This window comes from Pristiophorus japonicus, chromosome 14, assembly GCF_044704955.1.
Source record: "Pristiophorus japonicus isolate sPriJap1 chromosome 14, sPriJap1.hap1, whole genome shotgun sequence".
Lineage (NCBI taxonomy): Eukaryota > Metazoa > Chordata > Chondrichthyes > Pristiophoridae > Pristiophorus > Pristiophorus japonicus.
In genome coordinates this window covers 177938210-177962067 of record NC_091990.1, presented here as the reverse complement: position 1 = coordinate 177962067, position 23858 = coordinate 177938210, and the positions used below count along the sequence as shown (strand labels likewise).

The 23858-nt window shown below is 42.8% G+C and overlaps 1 protein-coding gene across 2 annotated transcripts in view; it reads right to left on the bottom strand.

Moving 5' to 3' along the window:
- Nucleotides 1-22765, bottom strand: part of pik3c2a (phosphatidylinositol-4-phosphate 3-kinase, catalytic subunit type 2 alpha) — a 142762-nt gene extending 119997 nt beyond the window's left edge. For both annotated transcript variants that reach the window (XM_070899893.1, XM_070899894.1), the window contains exon 1: nt 22404-22765. The gene's annotated coding sequence lies outside the window, so the exon portion shown is untranslated. The remainder of the gene's footprint in view (nt 1-22403) is intronic.
- Between the last annotated feature and the right edge of the window lie 1093 nt (nt 22766-23858).

The window sequence follows — 23858 nt, the reverse complement described above, 5'->3', positions numbered from 1 at the left end:
GGAGAACGGACTATTTTAGAAATCGCAATTCTCCACATTTTTTTTTCAGCAGTTCTAGTCAGGTAGAACAAGTTCTAGTTTAGAACAGAATTTTTTCTTCAAAAGAGGGTGTGTCCGGCCACTGACGCCCGATTTGAAAGTTTCCACAGTGAAAATGTACTCCAAACTAAAGTAGAATGGAGCAAGTGAAGATTTTTGTAGAACTGAAAAAACCTGTTCTACACATTAAAAAATCAGCCGCAGGTTACAAATTAGGCGTCCAGAACAAGGTGGGGGGGGGGGGGGGGGGGAAAGAGGGGGAAGGGAACTCATTAAATTCGACAATAAATCCTTATTTATACTTCTACAAATAAATCCAACCTGAATAAACATTTATAAGCCAAGAAAAGATTAAATAAACCATCTTCCTACCTGTGTGAAAGTGCTTCAGCCAGGGAGAATTCTGCAGCCGTTCGTGCCGCAGGGAGGGAGGGAGGGAGGGAGGGAGGGAGGGAGGGGGGGGGGGGAGAAAGAGAGGGGGGGGAGAAAGAGAGCGGGTGTCGGGTCTCGGGTCGGTGGGGAGGGGGAGCGGGGGTCGGGTCGGGTCGGGTCGGCGGGGGGAGCGGGTGTCGGGTCTGGTCGGGGGGGGGGGGGGGGAAGAGCAGGAGCTGGCCGTGGGAGGAGCCTCATTCACGCAGCCCCAGTGAGGCCATTGGGCCAGGGCTAAGGGCTGCGTGCTTCGGGCCCCTCCCACACAGTTCGGCGCCTGGAGCTACTGCACTTGCGTGCCCACTGTAGCGCGCATGTGCAGAGGTCCCGGCACTGTTTTCAGCGCCGGGACCTGGCTCCGCCCCCCCACAGCTCGTGCTGACTGCGCCGAGGGCCAGAGGACCTGTAAGTAGGTGGAGAATACCGAGGATTTTTTTAGGCGCCGTTTTAGGCGCGAAAAACGGGCGCCCAGCTCGGAGGGGCGCCCGTTTTTTTTCTTGTGGAAACTTGGGCCCTCAATTGCTAAAAGACAAGTTTTTTTTCTTCAGCTCCTAACTAATGTGGTTTCAGATGGTGGCCTATTTTAAGTAAATCTGTTCAATTCTGACATGTGCAATCATAAGATATACATAATTAAGTGGGTACATTTTTGTGCTAGAGCTCCATTGGCACACATCACCAATTCATCACAGAGTTATTGCAAGCTGCTGCAGAGATATGCAAGGGACAGAAAGAACGTAGTGATTTTTCATATAGCTCATACTCCTATCAATAGGCCACAACAGGACTATAAATAAATCTAGTGTGAATATTCAAGTGTTTGAAGATCAGCTGCTTGTCAAAGCAGAAATGGGAAAATAAAGTTCACTTCTACTATATTGTGAAAAGCAACACCCATTTCACATATTGCTAAAAGAGGAATTACTGGTCTCTTTAAATGAAATCTATACTTCTTGACTATTGGCGGCGGCAGCAGTGCCCGAGGTGACAGAGACAAAACACCTCCACATGGCGTGGAAATATTCTGTCACATTGTGTGCGTGGGATCGCTGACATGCTGTGCACTCAGTGGGAGGAGAATTTCTCAATTGAGCAATGACAGGAGAATATATTCAAACAGCAGGAGAGGAAAATGTAACACAAGCATTGTAGGGTCACTTCAACCCCCCCCCCCACATCACACCTCACCCCTATTCCTTTGCAAATTTTCCAGGATTCAAGTGTAAAAGAACATTCTGGAATTTTTGACCGATTTAAATTTTCTTCCGCACACTGAAGTAACAGTGGACACAACCCTGCTCGTGCTTGAAGTGACCTACTTTCACCAATTCATTTCTTGCCTTAAAACAGTTTTCAGTTTCAGGGCAAAGCTTAATCCTACAACCACAGCAGAATTGGGGAAATGTGGTTTCAACAATTAATTACTGTTGTGGTGCAGCGACTGTTAAAAAAGGCAAAGAGAGTAGCAATTTTGCAATAGCAACAAAATGAATAACCACTGAATCTGTATTTTATGTTGTTTGAGAGGGAAAATGCAAGACAGGGCACTAGGAAAATTCCTTGGACTTCTTCAGTTGGATGTTAAAAGTCCCATGGCAATAGTCAAAAAAGGAGATAATCAATCTTGGCCGGCACTCCTGCGTGGTGTGAAAATCCAGGACAGAAGGACCATAGGTGATTGTTAAATGCAAGGAAACAAGTTTAAAATGAACAGTTGTGGGAAGTCTGATACCAATTCAAATGTGAAAGAAAAGCATCTGTTTTCTGCAACCAACTCCATCACATCTTAGTTGTCAATCGCACATGCTTGCAGTCAGCTATCTGTGGCCAGTCACATGACTCACAGGGCTATTTAAATGCATTGGATCTTATAGGAATTTAAATTATCCACAATAGCTTAAAAACTTTTAGAACTTGCACCTGTACTACAATGAATTCCAATGCAGAATCTGTGAAATTATCACTCCAAGGTCTGCCACTTGTGTGTCTGAAAGACATCGGTCTCGACTCAGTGGCTCCAAGCCCTACTCCAGAGGCATGAGCACATAGCCTAGACAAACACTTTAGTGCAGTGCTGAGAGAGAGGGCTGCAGTGTTGGAGGTGCCGTCTTTTGGATGAGATGTTAAACGAAATCCCCATGTGCCCTCAGTGGATGGAAAGATCCCACGGCACTATTCAAAGAACAGGGGTGTTCTCCCGGTATCCTGGCCAACATTTACCACTCAACCAGGAATACCGAGTATACAAGTGACAACATTGCAAAGTACATTGGTTGTAAAGTGCCATGGGACATCTGGGAGGTTATGAAAGGCACTATATAAATGCAAGTTCATTCTTTGTGAGGGGGGGAAAAAAAAACACACATTTATAACAGCACCTTTTAACATAGAAAAAAATCCAAGAATAGATAGATGCTGAGCCAAAGGAGGAATATTGGGATTAACAAAGGTTTGTTGGAAGAGATGGGTTTAAAAGGCAGGTCTTACAGGAGGAGGGGGAAGGGGGAGGCAAAGGGGTTTCGGGAAGGAATTCCAAAGTGTGAGCCTAAGTGGCTGAAGGCACAGCAGACAATGGTCAGGCAAAGGGAAGGGAAGGGAAGGGAAGATGCACAAAAGGCCTGTCAGAGGAACTAGAGACTTCATCGGGTGGGGTGAAAGAGGTACAGAGAAAGGAAGAGTTGAGGAGGTGAGGCCACAAAAGGATTTAAACACAATTAGAATTTCAAATTTGATGCATTAGGAAACTGTGAGCCAACGTAGATCAGTGAAGACAGGGCGAGCAGGACAGGATACAGGCTGAGTTTTGGATAATCTGAGGTTTATGGAGGGTACAGGATGGGAGGATGACCAGGGGAACATTAGAACAGTCAAGTATGGAGGTGACAATGGCATGAATGATGGTTTCTGCAGAAGACTGGCTGAGACAGGGAACTATGTGGATGGAACGAGACAGTCTTTGTAATGGGGGGGGAGGGGGTGAGGGAGGCTGAGGGTTGGAAAATCAGCTTGAGGTTCAATAGGATGCAGAGATTGCAAAAAGTTGTGTTCTGCCCAAGACAGAGTTTGTGGCGGGAGCCTTTGGTCTTCCACACTTTGTTGTAGAAGATTGCAGCTTATCCAAGACAGGATGTCAGAAAGCAGTTCAACAATATAGTGGCAGTGGAGGGGTCGAGAGGTGTGGTGGAGAAGTATACCAGGGTGGCGCCAGTGTACTTGTGAAAACCTGTATAAACTTCCAGTAACTCTTGTGCAATTACATTCTAAGGATACACCAAAATAGTCACATCATTGTTCCCAACGAGATATCCATGGATGTTGAACTCGATTTCCGCTCTATTTCCTCTCTTCTACTTTGCAGTGGTAGTTCCAACCTAAAAATAAACCTAATCAGCACCTCTCCCTCCCCCCACTTCCCCAACCACTATCAAAGGACACGAGAACAATGCTGGCAGCCAGATCACTGAGCGTGACCACCATCCTGCTGCACTTTGCCCTGGGCTACCCGCAGCACATCCGAGAAGTGGAGAGTTTTAAAGCTACACACAAGTATTGTCCCAAAGTGAATGTAGCATCCAACATATCGAGAATGGCAAGGGAATTGTGTGTTTCAGTAAAAAAAATTGTTTTGCTGTACAGGTTATGGAGTTGCCACCCATTATTATTTGCATTACTGAACTAGTAATACTACTTAGATTGAATAAACTATTTAGATGTATTTGCAAAAATTCTCATTGGAAGAATTCAATTGCTTTGCATACTTTAGTTTCCACCAGCCCCTTAATACAACTGATGGAATGATGGGTGTGTTTGCAGCTTTATTCAAGACAAGTATATGTCATCATCATCATAGGCAGTCCATCAGAATCAAGGAAGACTTGCTTCCACTCTAAAAATGAGCCCTTAGGTGGCTGAACAGTCCAATACAAGAGCCACAGTCCCGGTCACAGGTGGGACAGACAGTGGTTGAGGGAAGGTGTGGGTGGGACTGGTTTGCAGCACGCTCTTTCCGCTGCCTGCGCTTGATTTCTGCATGCTCTCGGCGATGTGACTCTAGATGCTTGGTGCTTTTCCGGATGCACTTCCTCCACTTAGGGCGGTCTTTGGCCAGGGACTCCCAGGTGTCAGTGGGGATGTTGCATTTTATCAGGGAGGCTTTGAGGGTGTCCTTGTAACGCTTCCTCTGCCCACCTTTGGCTTGTTTGCCATGAAGGAGTTCAGAGTAGAGTACCTGCTTTGGGAGTCTCGTGTCTGGCATGCGAACAATGTGGCCTGCCCAGCGGAGCGGATCAAGTGTGGTCAGTGCTGTCAGTGTGATTACCTTTTGTAGGTCATACACGAGACAACTCGGACAAGACAGAAAATACTGGAAACGCAAAGGTGAGCATCTGTGGAAAGTAGTTACATTTCAGGTACAGACCCATCTGCCGTTCTGAAGAGCCTGTTCCCCACATTTCCTATTTCTGTTTCAAATTTCCAGCAATTGCATTTTCTTCTGACTTTTTACTTGGAGCTAATCGGTCCCAGTTTTCACAGAAAAAATAACTAATTAAATCCTGAAAGCCTAATGGAATAGAGGAATTTAACTTGGAGGTTGTGACCTTTGTTTGAGGGCTTTTAGCCCCCCAGTCCATTGTTCACAGTTTTCAAGCTATAATTCAGCTTTTCCCCCCCCACGTGTGGTAGGTTGGCATGTGGGATTAGTTTTACAACACACCTACTGAACTACTGAATACACAAGGCACCGTTCACAATTCTGCAGGTGTTGCCATGTGCAATGACCATCACTAGCCCCATCTGTGAATTCAGCATCAGGAACTGGTACCGCACTGGCACTGAGCTACTTGATAAGATGCAAGGCTAAATAAAATTCTCAAGTCACTGCTGCAAGACTGAAAAGAGTCTCTATTCTGGTGTGCTGAAGGCTAACAAAGCCCTCACTGTGGGCACTTTACAGCAGTAAGCTGCAAATATAAAACTGGGATGCAAAGCAGGTTTTCATCCTCTGGTGCATCCAGGCAACAAGAATACCAACAAGCGACATCTGCAACCTTCAATATCACCATGGTACCATCTGTTCATCCTCTTGATTATGTCAAGCTTCTGCACATGCTTTTTCTTTGAATTACATTATGAATGACCCTTAATAGTTAGCAGGATAACAAGTGTTGAAAAAAAATTAAAAACAGCAGGGAGTTAAACAAAAATAAACAAGTATTGTTAGGAACAGGAGAATTATCTGTTAGGAGTTATTGGGCCCAATGGAGTGAAACAGCTCAATTAGCATACAGAGTGAAAGAGGTTAATTCGGCACCCTCACAGGTCCATTTCATTAACTACAGCAGCCCAGTCCCCCAAATGAGATCATTTATTTTTGTACATTTCCGATTTACTCATCAGGCTAAAATCATTAAATGGGTCTCAGAAGTTTCGAACCAATTCTTCCATGACAGCTCCCTTCATTAAAATGTCTGGTTAGGATGTGAACTAAATGGGAAAGCAGGAGAAAAACAAAAATTGTACAGGAAATGAGGGGAGTGGGTGGGGTGGCGGCAGGGGGAGGGGGAGGGGGGGGTTGTGGACAGGATCCACAAGACATGGTTTCGTCATAAGCACTTACTCATATTCTGGAACAAAATTGACACGAAAAGCACAAAGTACCAGTTTAGCAATCCACATCAACACTACAACACTTTCCCTTGAAACGTCAGTGTTCAAAGTTTGCAGTATTTCTCGCTCTCAAAACTTCCCTGCGATCACTTCCCTGTACTCAGCCCTTTGACAACCTCAGTTCTACAGTGCAAGTTCCATCAATAAGCAACAGGTATTATCTGCAGACATTACAACATAAATTTTCCCCACCCACTACTGTAAATTTCAGCTCTCGATTGCCCACGTGGCTAAACTTTTCATCTTTGTGTCACGTAAGACTGTACTGTACTATAGGGCCTCAGGGGCAACAATAAAGTTCAAGTCCATGTCATCATTAATTTGCATATCTCTGAAGTTGTTGATACAAATAAATGTGTTTTGATTTAAAGGGCATCTACTGATGAGGTAAGTGCGCTAAAAACAGTACTTTTCAAACCTCTGGGTCCACAGAATCCAAATAGGACAAATCAGCAAGCAAGTACACAAGCGTAAATAGGCAACGTTGCCCAAGTTTCGACAGCCAGATGGCACCAGGACTGACTACAGGTTAGGCATTCCTGCTCTGCTGCTTTGTACAGGAGGCAGACCTGAACTCTCAAATCACATACATTCCAGAATTTCAAATACTAGTACCTGTACATTTAGCATTTTCTTGTCTGGTCAAGTTTGTTACCCATCATGGCATTGCACAACATTTTTAAAATCTTCCACCAACCATCAATTTGGATGACATGGAATTTTGTGACTTGTAATAAGCCAACAGCAAGTGCATAAAAGTCTAGCTGTCCAACTGAACATCCAAGTCCAAGTTAGTTAACCTTGCAGTCGAAACAAAAACCAATCCTCATGTCATTTTAAATCTCAGCGGCTCTTTGGTGCGCAGTCTACACATCTATATCCTGTACGTCGGAAGCAAATGAAATAGCTCACAAGTCATTGTAATTAAAATGTCCACAATGCTGCGGTAGCAGTGGGATGGGGAGAGAAATAAGGGATATATTTTTTCCCAACCCAGTGTCACAATTCAGAATACTATGGGCATTTTTCCATGAAAAAGTTTGGACATATTCGATTTTAATGCAAGTTTTGGGCAGAAGCTTAATTGAAAGGAAGTTGTTTACCCAGTCTGCTCCATGTTGGGCTGGATATCCATAAGCAGACAAGAGGTGATTTGAATGCAGGATAGGCAGTTATTTCATGCAGATCCCAAACAGTGGCAGAGATCCAATCCAGATCGCGAGTGTCATTGTTACACTCCCCCCATCCCACTACTGTGTGACCAGATAAAAAAAAAAGAGTGGGATTCAACTGCTGTAACAAAATTGGCAACCAGACCACTCGAGAGAGTAACTGACACCACTGAACCAGAGTATATAGCAGCAGCAGACCCAAATTGTAACACCCAGGTGAGCAAACATACATAGTCATCATCATCATTGGCGGTCCCTCGAACGAGGATGACTTGTTTCCACATGAGTTCACAGATGTTTCAATGAAGGACCCGATGTTCCAGTCCTGAACTCCAGTTGAAGGGGTGGAAGATGCCTGTGCGTGGATTTTTTTTTTTTTTTATAAACGTGTGGTGACCGTTGCACACCAGCCATCACACGGGCTTGACAGAGCTAGGCCTTTATCCAGTGGCAAGGGTTAACCAAGACGACTGGAGAATTGCACTGCTACACGGACCTAGTACGCACACATATCGCAGACTGCTACATATATAGTACATGCTGACTGGATCACACGAGAGATTGCTGTTACTCAGGATCAAGAAAATACTGTCTGAGCTTTCCCCTAGGGGTCATGTGAATTCAATTGCCTCACACCAATCCGAGCCAGCATCTTGGATCTCTCGAAGTCCTCAATTTTCGTTCACTGAATCTTTAGCTGGTGAGCAGAAACAAATAAAAGGCTCCATTGTGCAGAAGAAGCCTCAGCATTCTCCCCAAGTGACAAACAAAGCAATCTACAATCAAGTAACTTATTGCTTATCTGCCTCTTGTACCCAAAATAAATATTTCAAGGTCAAACACAATCATCCTTTATTTAAGGTATAGTATTTGTAAGGCTACGCACTAGTATTTGCTTCGCTTGCCCTTCTCAATTGCAAAGGTATGTATGTACCAAATAGGAATTGTGTTTCTCAAGTTACCACAGAACACTGTTGTGACTGGTGTGAACCTTTACTGACACACATACTCATGTCTGAATTTGTTCACTAGTATTGAAGAGTGGGTCCCCATTTAACCTCCCATACAAGTTTTTTTTTGCCTCAGCTCATCCACTGCTGAAGCCCACATCCATGCCTTTGTTACCTCAAGACTTGATTATTCCAGCACACTCCTGGCTGGCCTCCCACATTCTACCCTACGTAAAGGCGTGATATAAATACAAGCTGTTATTTTAAACTGGTTTTCTATGGAAAGCATATAATACACACTGCCAAATTTTCCAGATTGTTAGCACAAGGAGTTCTGTTAAGTTTAATGGTTGGGTGGGGGTGGGACTACAATTGCAATTTTTTTTTAATAAAACAGTCCCCTGAATTGTGAAAACAGCCAACAATTGAATTAAAAATGTTGTGCTTCGAAACATGGACCCTGGCTTCAGTAAGTATTTTCAGCTATGGTACACAAGGTCAGTCAGTGGTTGTGGGAACTAGGTTGGGAAAAAAATGCATCAATACTGAAACGTATTTTTCAGTAAATGGTCAAACACCATTTTTCTTCTGTAATACACTGCTAAATGTGGCTGGTGAAAACAAGTGTTCTGCAGAGAAACAATTTGTAGAATAGGATGCAGGTACAGCCCTTTACCTCGTCCCAAAACTGTCCCCATCCCAATAAGCCTAGAAGGGTTGATCAAGCGGTGGAGGATAAAGTTGGAGAAGGATTTAACATTACAGGTATTAACTTACCAGTGGGTTTATTCCACTTTCAAACCCAGCTTGTGAAAGCAGTGCACAAGGTTCACACCAAGCATGTTCTGTGGTGCCTTGCGAATCACTTCATATTTGGTACATACATACCTTTGCAATCAAGAAGGACAAGAGAAGCAAATACTACACAGTGAGTGGCAGCATGGAGTGGTTGAAGCAGATAGCAGTCATATATTTAAGAAGCTGGATATATATATGAGGGATAAATGGTTCATTCTCGGGTTGGCAATCAGTAACTAGTGGGGTGCCGCAGGGATCAGTGCTGGGACCCCAACTATTTACAATCTATATTAATGACTTGAAAGAAGGGACTGAGTGTAATGTAGCCAAGTTTGCCGATGATACAAAGTTGGAGGAAAAGCAATGTGTGAGGAGGACACAAAAAATCTGCAAAAGGACATACAGGCTAAGTGAGTGGGCAAAAATTTAGCAGATGAAGTATAATGTTAGTCTAATGGAATATAATGTTGGAAAGTGTGAGGTCATGCACTTTGGCAGAAAAAAAATCAAAGAGCATGTAATTATTTAAATGGAGAAAGATTGCAAAGTGCTGCAGTACAGCCGGACCTGGGGGTACTTGTGCATGAAACACAAAAGGATAGTATGCAGGTAAATCAAGTGATCTGGAAGGCCAAAGGTATCTTGGCCTTTATTGCAAAGGGGATGGAGTATAAAAGCAGGGAAGTCTTGCTACAGCTATACAAGGTATTGGTGAGGCCACACCTGGAATACTGCGTGCCGTTTTCGTTTCCATATTTACGAAAGGATATACTTGCTTTGAAGGCAGTTCAAAGGTGGTTCACCAGGTTGATTCCGGGGAAGAGGGGGTTGACTTATGAGGATAGATTGAGTAGGTTGGGCCTCTACTCATTGGAATTCAGAAGGAGAGGTGATCTTATATAAAAAAATGTATAAGATTATGAAGGGGCTTGACAAGGTGGATGCAGAGAGGATGTTTCCACTGATGGGGAGACTCGAACTAGGGGGCATGATCTGAGAATAAGGGGCCACCCATTTAAAACAGAGAGGAGGAGGAATTTCTTCCCTCAGAGGGTTGTAAATCTGTGGAATTCGCTGCCTCAGATCTGTGGAAGCTGGGACATTAAATAAATTTGAGACAGAAATAGACAGTTTCTTAAACGATAAGGGGTTTTGGGGAGCAGGCAGGGAATTGGAGCGGAGTCCATGATCTTGTTGAATGGCGGAGTAGGCTTGAGGGGCCGTATGGCCTACTCCTGTTCCTATTTCTTATGTCTTTATAAGGGAACAGTGGCATACTAGGTAGGAGGCTCATGTAGAGTTTAAACACTTGCATAGATCAGTTGGGCCGAATGGCCTGTGCTGTAAATTCTATGTAACATGAGATCACCATCACCTCCACATCACGGCATCCATGGCCATATAGCTGCATTGCTTTATTTGTCCTGGATTTCCAATCAAACACTGTTGTGGAAGCACAACAACTGCAGCCCAAGAACAGCCTCACCTTCTCAGGATATCTAGTGGGCAATAAACGCAGCCTGGCCACATCTCGATAAATAAAAAGAAACAATGACGCCATCCTTCCCTGTAATTGCTCCTTCTAACAATCAGAGAACGAAGGAAAAAAAAAACTCGACAACAAGATCAGAAGCAGAGTATACAATCGGTTCTGGGATGCTGTGGAGAGAGTTTCCCTACAACTTACAAATCCACCTAACACTTCATGACTACCTCTTGGAAGCTGGAATCACTCCCCAGGTTCAGAATTGGGGATGGTTTTAAGAAGTGGGGAAGTACTCCCATGTACATACAGTGCATTTAAGAGTATATGGTGTGTGGTGGTTTGAGCAGTAAGACAAAAACTCAGCCCCAAGCTTTCCAGTTTCAACTGTTGTCTTGGTAGAAGGTACTAAGCAGAGATAGAAAAAGTTACCATAAAAATGTGTAACAAAATACATGTGAACAAAGGAAAACTGAATCAAATTGCTCGCAAGGAACTTCTACCTTGCAAATCATAGAACAGAATCAGTTACAATCCAGAAACAGGCCATTGGGCCGATCGAGTTTTTCCCCCACGAGCTACCCAGTCCCAACCCCACATTGTTGTTTACTCCTCGTATACTCTGTTCTTGAACAACCACACAGTCTACTCCTATTAATTTGAAATTGTTTTTTGCTTTAAAAAAGTTATCCACGACTTCAAGTTAATGTATTTCAGCATTGAAGCTGGGTTTTTCAACTTAGAAACATAGAAAATAGGTGCAGGAGTCGACCATTCAGCCCTTCGAGCCTGCACCACCATTCAATAAGATCAGGCTGATCATTCACCTCAGTACCCCTTTCCTGATTTCTCTCCATACCCCTTGATCCCTTTAGCTAACTCCCTCTTGAATATATCCAATGAACTGGCATTAACAACTCTCTGTGGCAGGGAATTCCACAGGTTAACAACTCTGAGTGAAGAGATTTCTCCTCATCTCAGTCCGAAATGGCCTACCCCTTATCCCAAGACTGTGTCCACTGGTTCTGGACTTCCCCAACATCGGGAACATTCTTCCCACATCTAACCTGTCCAGTCCCATCAGAATCTTATACGTTTCTATAAGATCCCCTCTCATCCTTCTAAACTCCAGTGTCTAAAGACCCAGTTGATCCAGTCTCTCCTCATATGTCAGTCCTGCCATCCCAGGAATCAGTCTGGTGAACCTTTGCTGCACTCCCTCAATAGCAAGAATGTCCTTCCTCAGATTAGACGACCAAAACTGAATACAATATTCCAGGTGAGGCCTCACCAAGGCTCTGTATAACTGCAGTAAGACCTCCCTGCTCCTACACTCAAATCCCCTAGCTATGAAGGCCAACATGCTATTTGCCTTCTTCGCCACCTGCTGTACCTGCATGCCAACTTTCAATGACTGATGAACCATGACACCCAGGTCTCGTTGCACCTCCCCTTTTCCTAATCTGCCGCCATTCAGATAATATTCTGCCTTCGTGTTTTTGCCACCAAAGTGGATAACCTCACATTTATCCACATTATACTGCATCTGCCATGCATTTGCCCACTCACCTAATCTGTCCAAATCACCCTGCAGCCTCTTAGCATCCTCCTCACAGCTCATGCCGCCACCCAGCTTAGTGTCATCTGCAAACTTGGAGATAATACACTAAATTCCTTCATCCAAATCATTAATTTATATTGCAAATTGCTGAGGTCCCAGCAATTAGCCCTGCGGCACTCCACTAGTCACTGCCTCCCATTCCGAAAAGGACCAGTTTATCCCGACTCTCTGCTTGCTTTCTGTCTGCCAAACAATTCTCTATCCCCGCCAGTACATTACCCCCAATACCATGTGCTTTGATTTTGTACATCAATCTCTTATGTGGGACCTTGTCAAAGGCCTTTCGAAAGTCCAAATACACCACATCCACTCTACTAGCTACATCCTCAAAAAATTCCAGAAGATTTGTCAAGCATGATTTCCCTTTCATAAATCCATGCTGACTTGGACCGATCCTGTCACTGCTTTCCAAATGCGCTGCTATTTCATCCTTAATATTTGATTGCAACATTTTCCCCACTACCGATGTCAGGCTAACCCGTCTATAATTACCCGCTTTCTCTCTTCCCTCCCTTTTTAAAAAGTGGTGTTACATTAGCTACCCTCCAGTCCATAGGAACTGATCCAGAGTCAATAGACTGTTGGAAAATGATCACCAATGCACCCACTATTTCTAGGGCCACTTCCTTAATTACTCTGGGATGCAGACAATCAGGCCCCAGGGATTTATCGGCCTTCAATCCCATCAATTTCCCTAACACAATTTCCCACCTAATAAGGATATCCTTCAGTTGCTCCTTCTCAAGGGTTCCCTTGTACATCAAGGTTATTTGTGTCTTCCTTGTGACAGAATCAAAGTATTTGTTCAATTGGTCTGCCATTTCTTTGTTCCCCATTATAAATTCACCCGAGTCCACCTGCAAGGGATCTACATTTGTCTTCACTAATCTTTTTCTCTTCACATATCAATAGAAGCTTTTGCACAGTTTTTATGTTCCTGGCAAGCTTCCTCTCATACTGTATTTCCCCCCCCTCCTAATTAAACCCTTTGTCATCCTCTGCTGAATTCTAAATTTCTCCCAGTCCTCCAGTTTGCTGCTTTTTTTGACCAATTTATATGCCTCTTCCTTGGATTTAACACTATCCTTAATTTCCCTTGTTAGCCACGGTTGAGCCACCTTCCCTGTTTATTTTTACTCCAGACAGGGATGGACAATTGCTGAAGTTCATCCACGTGATCTATAAATGTATGCCATTGCTTATCCACCATCAACCCTTTATGTATCATTTGCCAATCCATTCTAGCCAATTCACTCCTCATACCGTCGAAGTCAGCTTTCCTTAAGTTCAGGACCCTAGTTTCTGAATTAACTGTGTCACTCTCCATCTTAATAAAGAATTCTACCATATTATGGTCACTCTTCCCCAAGGTTCAGGCTAGAAGGGCCGAATGACCTACTCCTGCACCTATTTTCTATGTTTCTATGTTTCTATGGGCCTCGCACAACAAGACTGCTAATTAGTCCCTTCTCATTATACATCACCCAACTTGGAAAATAAATTATGAAAAGTAGAATTAGGAATAGATAGTAACCAATTTTATTCAAAGTTAATTTACGGATTCTGCTCCAACAACATTTTGTCACAAACAATTCCATATTCTAAATCTTCCATTTAATTCTTCTGAATTATTTTAAATTTGTACCCTGGTGTTCCTGTCTCACTGACGAATGGAAACAAATGGAGACCAAAACAAACAAGCCAGATCTTGCCCAACTGATGTAATCCCACCTCATAATCCAATTACTGTCACTACTAATTGATTACACACATCCCCACAACATTTTAAGTATTTAGACCCCAAGTTTCCACACGCGGCAAAACAGTCGCCCCTCCGAGCTGGGCACCCGTTTTCCGCGCCGAAAACGGCGCCTGAAAAAAAACACGCTATTCTCGAGCGCTTTGCAGCTCGATGTCTGCTTGGCGCGGCGCCCAGGGGGCGGAGCCTACCACTCGCGCCGATTTTGTAAGTAGGAGGGGGCGGGTACAATTTAAATGAGTTTTTTCGTGCCGGCAACCCTGCGCGTGCGCGTTGGAGCGTTCGCGCACACGCAGTGTGAAGAAAACGATTGGCACTCGGCCATTTTAAAATAGTGCTGCAGAAAAAGTGAAAATTTGTTTATTGACCCCTTGCAAAGGCTTGTATTTTAATTTTCTTGATATTTCTGTGTGAGGGTGAGGGAGTGCATTCTGTAATTAAAGATAGACTGTGATAAACAGGACACATGCACTTGTTTGAGACTATTCAAATTCTTTGTAGCTGTTCAATTTTTAACATTTTTTAATAAAGCCACATTGCCCTTCCATGGTCAGCACTGAGGCTTCTTGCAGCTTTCTCCCCCTGCCGTCCGTCGGGCACGGCTGTCTCAAGCAATGAGGCTTCCTGCAGCCTTACCCTGCCTCCCCCCACCACCGTCGGTCAGGCCCGTCGGGAACGGCTGTCTCAAGCAATGAGGCTTCCTGCAGCCTTCTCACTGCCTCCCCCTGCCGTCGGGAAACCGCTGCCTGAAAGGCCTGCCTGAAGCACTTTCACACAGGTCGGAACATGGTTTATTTAATCTATTCTTTGCTTATAAATTTTTATTCAGGTTGGATTTATTTGTATAATATTTGTATAAGTATAACTAAGGATTTATTGTAGAATTTAATGACTTCCCTTCCCCCTCCCCCCCCCACCTCATTCCCAACGCCTAATTTTTTTTTTTATAAAGTGTAGACAAGGTTTTTTCAAGCCTACAAAAATCTTCACTTGCTCCATTCTAAGTTAGTTTGGAGTACGTTTTCACTCTGGAAACTTTCAAATCAGGCGTCAGTGGCCAGACAAGCCCCCTTTTGAAACAAAAATTCTCTTCCAAAGTGAAACTGTTCTACCTGACTAGAACTGCAGAAAACTTAAATGTGGAGAATTCCGATTTCTAAGATACTCCGTTCTCCACCAGTTGCTCCTAAAAATCAGGAGCAAATCATGTGGAAACTTGGGGCCTTAAGACCACCAACTAGACACAGGATTCCAATAATGTCACTTAAAACAATTCTCACTCTTGTGCTTTTACACAAACTATACAGCACTCCAGGGAGCTGTGCGAGCTGGTGCAGGAGGGCGACGGCAGCAAACAGTGATGTCATCAAGGTCCAGGTCGGTGATCGGAGCGTGGGCAGATACAGCAGGAGCGGCAAGGTCGGGGTGAAGGAGCGGCGACAGACTGTGGAGGGACGTGATCAGGGCCCAGGGGAAGCACGAGTTCAGGGCCAGCACAGACTGCGATATGTGCGCGCACTAGGTCTGTGCAGCAGAGCTGGCCTCCAGTCATCTTGGGTAATCCTTGCCACTGGACCAAGACCTAGCTCTGTCAAGCCCGTGTGGAGGCTGGTGTGCAACAGCCATCATGTTAAAAAAAATCCACTCACAGGCATCTTCCACCCTTGAGGATGTAGTTTGCATCCTTTGTTGAAACACCTGTGAACTCATCCTTTTTTGGCGTGGAAGCAAGTCATACTCATTTCAAGGGGCCGGCAATGATGACAGCACTCATCTAATTAAAACAATGTCAACCAAGAGCGTTATCAAAAGTCTTAAAACATACTGAGCACAAGAAGAATTAGGAGTGGAAACCCATGACAGGGCAAAATAGGATTAAAACTCCACTATTACCTTTATAAATAAATACTTACCACAAGGCTGATTTTGTGCTTAAAAGTATGAATACTAAAAGCAAGGTTGGCCCAGGGTCAAAAAATAAACTTCTGATCATTCAAACTTGGGGGTTTCCTAACTTAAACACCTAAATTGCTATAATTCCCAAGAAAGCATATTTAGTAACAGGCTGAAGCAAACACTCTCATCTAGTTTAGAACAGTTGACAGCAAATAAAGGAGGCCCAACTTGTAAAAACATCTTAAAAATGGCATCTATTGTCACTAAGGGCCAAACCCTGATCCCGATTAATGCAATAGATAGTTTTGTATTAGTGGAATTGGATTTCGAAGTTTAAGGAATGATCAAATGTGTCAAATTGTCTGAAGGTTTATTTAATTTTAAAACAGATACAAAAAAGGCTATTTTGCCAGAGTATATAAAGACAGTCAGAGGAATGGATTGCAGTTTACTTGGAGAACTCATTTAGTTCAGTTCAGGCAGAAGTTTAGTTATCATAGCTGTTTTAAAAAAAAAAAAATAGCAGGGGTTAGAACCAATATAAAAAGCCCCTCAGGCTGTATGACATTGGAACAGTTTAGAGTGAACATGTACTTGTTAGTCTGTGTAAATCGAGCACCGTGTACCGATATCGCCTGTGTAGTGCTATATGCAATGTGATTTCTGGACTGTATTTTGGAATGTAATGTAAATCTGTTCTTATCAGCTCCATGTACTACTTTCATTTGTATAATGCTACATGTAACGCAATTTGTGGATTGTACTGAACTGTACCTTGAAATGTCATGTAACCAAATGTACCGTATGGAATTGCTGACAGCATCCTAATGTACTGAACTGTTTTCAAATGTATTGTGAAAAATGTTACATAAATAAAGTATATATTTTTGAAACATGAAGTTTAGTTATCATAGTAAGAGTTAAAAAGAAACAGAAGCTGACACTTGATGATCAGAAATGCAGGACAGTTGTGAAGTATTCACAGAATGCATAAACTTGATGCCATAATCAATGTTGAAGAGATGTAACAACATATCAGAGGGAGACGGGAATAGCTAACCGTAGAAGATGATTCAACTGTTTATGCAATTACCTCTGGAGGAAAGAGATTGAGAGATTCATATTTCCAGTCATGATGCCTGCAGTACATTGTAACTATTAGTAAACACAGGTTTGTAAAGCAGCATACCAGATACTGTACTCTATGATTCTGTTTAAGTCTGAGTGATCTAAAAAACAAATGCTGAACTGAGGCGTGTCAAATACTAAACAGTGATATTAGGTTAATTTGAACCCAACTTAGGCTATACCACTGTTAATTATACCATTTTACCAGACACAAAACAAATTATAATAGTTGTGACAATCAAGTTTTCTTTGCGTGTTCAGAGTACTGAATAAACAACATTCGGAGATACAATTCTTGCACTATTATGTCTCAAAATATCTGATAAGCCAAGAGTTCAATGGTTTTCAGTCAATGCTGCACTTTACTCAGGTTGCTGGCAGAACATTTTTAATTCACATTATTCAGGCTGGTTTAAAGTAGGCCAACTCGATCAAGCTGAATATGAAACCATACATTAACTTAAGACACAATCATTCCAACAGCATGTAATTGTTAAGTTAACCTGGAACCTTGCGATCCCGCACACCTAATATCTCATGTCCACAGGTTTCTTGTACCAAAGGAAGTTGATTTCACGTTGATTACTCTGCTTCAAATCCCTCCCCACTACTGGAAACCTTTGCCAACCACTCACTCCCTCCTCCACGATGCTAGGTCAATCTTTCAGGAACTACAGCCCTGCTTTTAGGTATTCTCTTCTGAAGCAATTTCAGATATTTTTTCTCAGCAGTAACTGGGAGTGCCAATGTTAACTATCGCTGTGCTCTATATATCTAATGAACAGGATAGTCAGAAAATGGAAGTGTGGACCTTGTCATTGCAGATCTATGAAGTAAAACTTCCTGCGAATGGAGGTGCAAGTGGTTAGTATACTACTTCAGAGCAGCTAACAAGTCATTGGTTTTTGTTTCACTGAAGGGAACATAAATACGCTTTCAATTTAACTCAAAAGGAAATACTGTAAATGCAGAAATGTCAGCACAACTGAGCAGAATAAATTGTATGCATCTAAAAACAATGCATTTTTAAACTACAAAAAAATTAGTACCTTTTACAAATTGCTACTTCAAACCCTGCAAGTTGTTTTAAATTCAGAAACCATAAATTTTCACAAAATAAATATTTCTAGTCATAGTGCCTAAAGGACATTACAACTCATCTTGAGCTAGATTTAATTCTGTACTCAGATTGATTCAAAAATGCATGCAGGTGTATAGACTTCACTGCAAATTGCCAAGAGTTTCATATGCCTTCATTTGCACACCAATTTCACAATTCAGTTGGATTATGCAAGATACATGGTAGTCAACAAATACGGAATACAGTAACTCACTCATGAATCTTTGCACTCCTGCCTTACCCACTGTTTTATTAAGTAATCCATATATCAGGCAGCAGACGACAGAACTGAATGTTAGTCAAATTCTCATTAACTTTAAGTTTATCTTGTACAAACTGCACCAAAGTATTTACTGCACCATCTAATTATACTATCCATTTCCATTGTTATGACGTACAGAATTTGAAAACATGCATACAAAAAGATCATCCCAGCATCCTCCACCCCAATGTGCATTTATTCCACCTAGGACAGACCGAGTATTCCTTCTCCTACCAACCTCCTTCCCTCAGTCAGATTCTTCACTAAATTTGAAACTCATTCCTAGAGTAATAGAAGCTGATAATTAGCAAGGGTATAATGAAAAATGCTAGATCTTTGCATTCAACTAAACTTATTAGCTGATATCAATCAAGGATGGCCGGGGAGAAAAACAAATGACATCTTGGAAAAGGCTTATCCTTTTGCCAGGCTCCTTTGGGTCCAAATATTTCTTGTTTGTACACTGGTAACTTCCTGGGAGTCTCAAAAATCACGATTACATGTTCACAAAAATGAAAGCAAAAGGGTGAAAACACCACATACAATAAAACGATAGTATTCAGATCATAGGAATCAAGTGGCAATGTACTAGAATTGAAAATTAAAAGAAAATATCTTGGCACAATCTAAAATAATAATTGCCCAACAAGTTACATAAAAAGTGCTGAATATATACATTGGTGGATGCTGGCTAAGGAATGGATCAGGCTCTGACGTTCCCTGCATCTGTCAACACTCAAACACCGGAGGTGCTTTCAAACAACAAGACCTGTGCTCCAAATGCACAGATCTCATGCAGCTAGTTGCAATGCAATGATAAACTTGTTGGAATTCACCAAGGCGAAAATGGGCAAGACCCATTTTTACCAGGTCATTCCAGTCAGTTTACTTTTGGGTCACAGCTGGCTGAGAGAGATCTGCGTGTTGGGGAGTGCATGCCATTGGCATTGGTGTTACACAATAGAAATACTGCTATTGAACCACACCTACTGTCGGGGAGAAGGAGTGCGGGGGCTCAGGAAGGGCGTGCGCGCGGGGGCCCAGGAGAGGCGCATGCGCGGGGGCAGCACAGGCCAGCCCACACTGTGATCCGTGCAGCAGAGCAGGTCTTCAGTCGTCTTGGTTAACCCTTGCCACTGGACCAAGACCTAGTTGTCAAGCCTGTGTGGTGGCTGGTGTGCAACAGCCACCACATGTTAAAAAATCCACGCACAGGCATCTTCCATTCTGAGGTTTAGTTTGGGATCTGGAATTTTAGATCCTTCATTGAAACACCTGTGAACTTTTTGACGTGGAAGCAAGTCATCCTCGATTCGAGGGACTGCCTACTGTTCATTTAAAAGATTGGAAATATGCAAGTGTATCAAGGGAGCTCAAATTTGAGATGATCACAAAAAGAATTGAAGGATAGGTTGGAAGAAGTCTCTTTAAAGAGGATGGTTGGGAAATGCACAATTGTCTGCCACAGTCCACTGTTGAAGCATGTTGAAAGAGTTGTGAGATAGTTGTTGGAGGGTGAGAAATATTAATGGGTATGAAATTAGGTGTGTGGGATTAGACTAGGTGGCTTATGTGGAGCAAAGCACAATGGCCTGTTTCTGTGCTGCAATATTCTATGATCAGCCTCTGAAAAGAGAAAAAGTGTAAAAGGCAACCAGAACCTTTCAGGTAGCAACAATTTGTAACTTATACAGCACCTTTAATGTAGTAAAATGTCTCAACGTCCTTCACAGGAGTCTGACAAGACAAAAAATTTGACACCGAGAAATTAGGGTAGATGCGTGGTCAAAGAGGTAGGTTTTAAGGAGCATCTTAAAAAGGAGGAAAGATAGGTAGAGAGGCAGAAAGTTTTAGGGAGGGGATTCCAGAACTTAGGACTTAAGCAACAGAAGGCACGGCCATCAATGGATGAAGAATTATAATCAGGGATGCTCAAGAGGGCATAATTAGAGGAGCGCAGTTATCTTGGGTGGGGTTGTGGGGCTGGAGGGGATTAGAGATTGGGAGGGGCATTATCCCTTTCCAGGTGCTGACACACCTACTATGCATCAACAACATTTCATGTTTTTATTTCACTTTTCCAACATTTTAGTTTTCCTTTAAAAAAAAGTCCCAGCACCTTGCTTACTGCATGGCTTCAGGTGGTCAGGATTTGAGAGAGAAAAGCAAAAGAAAAATCAAAACAGTAAAGTTCAGTTTTAGAAATTTGGCTACAATTGGAAAAAGATTCTTCAAAGTATGTTAAAATTTCTGCTTGGACTGACTAATCATAAAAAAAAAATACACTGTTGACCTTGTAAAATATCAAATGAATTTCAAATGTGTTAAAGTTCATAAAATCAATGGCACGCAGCAGTTTTTCCTGTGGGGGTTACAGGATTCTCAGTTGAGGGAGGGGAAACTGTTGTGAAAGACAATGCAAACACTTCAAGGATACCATAAAGCAAAATCTCATGAAATGAAAGCTATCAAAAAGTCAATTGGAAAAGCTGACACATTGCAATTCGCCAAGTGCTACAATTGTTTGAGAATCAGAACAATTAAAAAGGAATCCGAGGGGTATAGCAGCACAAATAATGCATGGTTTTTGGTTGTAAACTACATGGGAAGAGCAACCCAACCCTGCACTGTTTTTTTTAACACCACTGTCTCAGAAAATCAGAAACAAAAATCACACAAACCAAATACCAGCTACTCTTATTCAGCAATCATAGAAACTTACACAGGATGAGGCCATTCAGACAGTCGTGTTTTAATTTGCTCTTTGAAAGCAGTTGTGTTTTGTCCAACATCCCTAATTTTTGTCCGTAACCCTGCAAGTTCCTCATCCACAAGTACCTGTCCAACTCCCTTTTAAAAATTATTTATGGAATCAGTTTTGACAAGTGAAAAAAATAATCTCCCCTCAAGATCTTTTCCCATAGTATTGGTGATAATGTTAGAAACATAGAAACATAGAAACATTGGTGGATTAAACCTTTTATCAGCAAATGAAGAAAATAGGAGCTGAAAAATCACTCAGCTTTTAGAAGAGGCCCTGGCACTAAACTCAATACTCACCCAATACTTCCTGGCCCAGTTACATAACCCAGTACAGGAAACTTTTCCACTGTGCCCATCAGATCCGATTGCAAAATAAATCCATTTAAAAGTATGTTTATAATACGACGTAAAATATATTAACTAGAGACAATGTTCAAAATTAATATGTACAAAAAACATTTTTAGTAAATCCCCTTGACAGCAAAATTATATTCGACTAACACATTTTGCAGAATTATTGCCATCAGGAGACTCAACCCCTTAGGCACCAGACATTAAAAAGCCCCATCAAGTAATCCTGTTCGCCAGTAAACTACAATTAAAAAATCTTAAGCTTGGGGAAACATTCCAGCTTTTCAAAACATCCCGTCTAAATTTAGTGAAACATTTTAGTTGGAACACTGCAAAACATTTAAAGCGCAGACAAAAACCCGGACTCGTTCCTTTAGTCTTTCCTCTTTGGTGACGTTTGAAAAAAACAATTTATCTCAAGACTTTACAATCGTGACAGCAGTAAAATCAATGCAACATCAAGAGCGCTTTAGAATCGAGGAGAGAGGGGTAACACAATGGCAAATACAGCTACTCGGCTTAAGTCAGGAATTAAAAAGATAAACTCAAACTAGACAACTTAAAAAAAAAACTAGACTTCAGAAACAAAAAATAGTTTTCTTGCACAGAGCCGACGAGAATTAAACCGTTACGAGACACAAACGATCACAACACAAGAGCCGCGCTAGTGCTTTACATTCCCCGGGACACTGACGAACTGCGGTGAACAAACGGCTTGTTACACTGCTTCTATTTTGTTAAAGACTCTCAGAAATCGGAGCGCGAAGCCGGTCCCGGAGTCGCTGCAACAGTGCCCACAACTTTACATTATTCCACACAATTTCAAAAGAGGCACTTAAAGTTGAAGTCCGCCCACACCCTTCTGTGCATTCATCGGGACAGGTCGCCTTGCAGCCTCAGAAACACTGGCCGCAAGCGTTAAAAACCGGAGCCGTAGAGAGCGCCCGCCCGCCCGACATACTCACCTCACAGTCCAGCAGAGTGCAGAGCCGCCATCTTCCAGCGGTCTCCGGTATCCACCAAGGGGCCGTCACTTCCGGGAATCAAGTCGAGGCTGAGGTGTTGGGTGCGGGGGCCCTTTAAATCACCGCTGGGCGCAGGGAGCCGCGCTGCGCGACCGAGCTCAAGACGGGATCCGCCGGCAAACGCGGCGGCGATCAGTCGGAGGGGTGAAAGGGGGGGGTGGTTGGGATAACGCTGGAATCCCGAGCAGCGCAGCGTTCGCCGAGAACAATCGGATCGAACCCCGAGGACCGCGGCGTTCTGTCGGAACACTCCGATCGAATTCCGCGGTTCAGCGCAGCGTTCTGTCCGTGCGGCGCGGGAGGAATTGTTTGTCAGTACCAATGCAATGCAGCGTCCTGCCTGAACAATGGCAGCAATTCCGATCGCACCTCCTTGGAACGCAGCAAACTGCCAAGCAACGTGACCGTTTCGAATTGTCGCTGTGACACTCAACACCTCAGGCTACGATCGTGCCGCACAACATAATTGGTCACAACATTACCGTATTGGGAATTGGCGACATTGTCATTCTCGCTGTTCAGACCACACAACTGAAAAATAAATCCCAGGATTGCCTCTGATTGTTCAAGAAAGGAATTTTAATGAGATTATGCACTGATGCTTTTAAAAGCCAGCAAAGAACGACTAAAAAAATGATTATGAAATGGAAGATAAACTATGAAAGTAAACTAGCGCAAAATATAAAAACAGATAGCAAGCGTCTCTATAAGTATATAAAAAGGAAAAGGGGGGCTAAAGTAAATGTTGGTCCCTTAGAGGATTAGACCGGGGAATAAGTCATGGGGAACATGGAGATGGCAGAAACTCTGATCAAATATTTTGTATCAGTCTTTACGGTAGAGTACATTAACAATATTCTGACAATGGATAGTCCAGGGGCTATGGCGCGGGGGGGAGGGGGGGGGGGGAGGAATGTAACACAGTCACAATCACTAAGCAGGTGGTACTCAGTAAGATAATGGGTCTAAAGATAAATCCCCTGGACCTGGTGGCTTGCATCCTAGGGTCTTAAGAGAAGTAGCGGCAGGGATTGTGGATGCATTGGTTGTAATTTACCAAAATTCTCTGGATTCTGGGGAGGTCCCAGCAGATTGGAAAACTGCAAATGTAACACCCCTATTTAAAAAAGGAGGCAGACAAAAAGCAGGAAACTATAGACCAGTTAGCCTAATATCTGTGGTTGGGAAAAGGTTGGAGTCCATTATTAAAGAAACAGTAGCAGGACATTTGGAAAAGCAAAATTCGGTCAGGCAGAGTAAGCACAGAAGGGGAAGTCATGTTTGACAAATTTGCTCAAATTCTTTGAGGATGTAACGAACAGGGTGAATAAAGAGAACCAGTGGATGTGGTGTATTTGGACTAACAGAAGACATTTGACAAGGTGCCACATAAAA